Here is a 2,994-nt window from a genome sequence, read left to right as displayed (position 1 = left end):
AACAGGGCTTCTCCCAATGACAACAGTGGTCGATATCAAGCTCCAACACGATCATGACGAAACATCTCTCCTGCAGTGACACTGTGTTGCAACATTGTCGGAGCAAAACGTTACTTTACGGAATCACGGCAGAGGAAGGCGGCGATACCTTTAAAAGCAACCCCCCACCCCCCACCCCTGTTTTCCAGGCTACATGATCTGAAATCTCCCTCATTAATAACACATTGTAGCCAATAAATCTATTAAGGAAATGTTTATTAGTGACGCAGGAGGCATGATATTTTGGAGCATAATAGCCTTCTGCATATTAACTCGCTGTTTAGACATGACCTACTTTTAATGCAGTCATGAGAACATTTACATTTATTTTCATTCTCTTGCAGTTTAATGTGCAAATTCCTCATTTTAACTCATACTTTCTCCGACTCTAATTTACTTATCCAATAAGGCACTCCCAATTATTGTTTCCAAAATGTAATTTTTTAATTTATTTTTTTATTTTATTTTATTTTTTTTTTTTTACAGTTTTTGATCTCCTACAGTCATCCTCTGAGCAAATCTCAGTGTTTACCTATTGCTATAGTGTGAGTCCGGGTCTGGGTACCCCCCGGGGTCCCCCCACACCCCTCCACAGAGTGCGGGGTCATGTAGGGGTGAAGCTCCCGGTACCTCAGAAGGTTATTCAGGAGTCAAGCCGCACTGAGGCATTCACAGTCTTGAACTGCGGAGCGGGCAGACGCTCCGTCAACGCCGGGGCTGCTGACCACTGGGCTGCCCCGCTAATGGGACAAGCACCCCCGGCTCCACCGTCCTTGTAACAGCGACCCATAAAAGAGCACAGGAGGATGCTAACCAAGATGAATGGCATTTTTTTCTGGGCTCATTCTACACTAATCAGAGCTTTTCATTTGTTATGGCCTTGCGCCAGCCCCTCCGCTGCAGCCTCCATTAGGGCCAGATAACGTATAAATTCATTAAAGTCAAAGAGGGACATTACAATGGTCATTTGTCAGATCTCTCTTTGTGTGTCCCTAATGGTGGCACATGGTTCAAGGCATTGAGATGATTTTGGTAGGGCTTTTCTCTCTCTCTCCCTCTCTCTCTATTAAGAGAGGAACGTGGGAACTTGGAAACACGTGTGTTTGTCCTGTTTTCATGAATGTTGATATTTTAAAAATCCTAAACTCTAAACTTTATTTATTCTTAAAATGTTTTTTTGGAAATTCAAGTCAAAATATTTCCATCCCAATTCTGCATTGAGATTTTTCAGTTTAAGTCTAATTCTAGCAATATTGTACTATATTTATTGTATAGGTCTATATTTTATTTTCATCAAGGCTAATACTTTATCCTATGCCTAATTATTTTGGTGGTTATCCAATCCATCCATCAACTTCAGATTCATTCCCCCTCCCAATCTCTCCCCAACACACACAAACTCACAGTCAATGAAGCAACCCTTTGCACTAATCCCTTTGTATTCACTGCACCATTCCCACCAAACAATGTCCTAAAGCCTAATCCCAAACCGAGCTCCACAAACCTGGGCCACCTGCTAGCAAGTCTCAGTGCTGCTAAAAGGCCAACACAAACCTGAGCAACAAAACGCCTGCTTTGCGTCACCAGCACTTCAGACACATTAATTCAAAGAGCACACACACTCAGTAATGCGTGGATTGAAACACATGACACGTGCACATACACCAAAGCTTTTTTTTCTTCTTTTTCTTCCTCTCTTTTTGGCCCCTTTCCTCTATTTCCCTCCTTTCCTTTCTGTATCTGTCCTCCTCTGGCTTCAGGATGGAGGTTCTGGCTGCGTCGTCATGGGAGATGGCTCTCTCCATCTGCCTCTGCTGTCATTAGCTCATCTCCATCATGCTTTATCGGGGGGACCCCCACCACCCCCCACCTCCCTGGACCCTCTTCACTATTCTGACACCCCCTGCCCCCCCTGCTCTATACATAAGCCCGAGATGATAAGTGTTCTCCCTCTTTGTGTCGGCCAGGATAAGACAATGCCACACGGCGCTACAGAACATCATCCATCTCATAGGTCATCAATCTGGGACACAAAAGATGAAATGTATCTCGAACTCCCTTTCGCAAAGGGGTTTTTCCTTGCTCAGAAAAAGCTTGTCCTTCAATTCTCTCACTCCCTTTCACTGCCCTGCATGGCCTCATGGGTGGAAAAGCGTACAACGTATGTCAGCTATTTCAAGTATTTCTTAAAAAACACAAGTACATAATTGCAAAGAATATTGACATTTACACCAACTCTTTCAGAAATTAGCAGCAAAAGAAACTTGAAGATATGGATGGATATGAAATGCCTTTTTGGAAACAGGATGTCATTCACCAAAGTGTCTTGAACTGACACACTGACAGGCCTCTGCAAAATATGCATTATACAATTTGTTGGTAAAAGACTAATTTCAAGCCCTGTGCCACATAAATAACATTATTTACTTTTTATTATTTTTATTTATTATTATTTACATCATTAACTTTTTGATCTTGCAGCAGCCGCACAGACATTGGCCTAATTGTCGGATCGTAGTGGCAGGATTTGTGAGCGCAAGCAGATTTGTGTAATTGGATTCCACTGAACAAGTGTGTGCGATGTATCTCATTTTGTCTTTACTCTCTAATGTGCAGGTAAAGTTTTATCATCTGTGGCCATCAGGAGAGCATTACAAAGCCACCTAAACTCTGTTTGAAATGTGAAAGTTGGGATCAAATTAAGTGAGCTCGTTTTGATCTCAGTGATCTGATGACTTATCAGTGAACAATGTGTGGGTATGTACAGGTTGAAAATATTGTGAATTATCATGATATGAAATTAGATATCATTGATTATTTTATTTATTGTACCATCATGGTTGTCTGCGTAACACATTTCTGTCTTGTATTAATTGTTTGTTTTGTACATGTATTACTTACTACTTTTAACTTTTTATCCTCCTGTCAGCTGTGCCATATTTCGCCTGCTTTCTC

Source organism: Scomber scombrus, chromosome 8 (assembly GCF_963691925.1).
Source record: "Scomber scombrus chromosome 8, fScoSco1.1, whole genome shotgun sequence".
Taxonomy (NCBI): domain Eukaryota; kingdom Metazoa; phylum Chordata; class Actinopteri; order Scombriformes; family Scombridae; genus Scomber; species Scomber scombrus.
Note: the sequence above shows the minus strand (reverse complement) of the source record.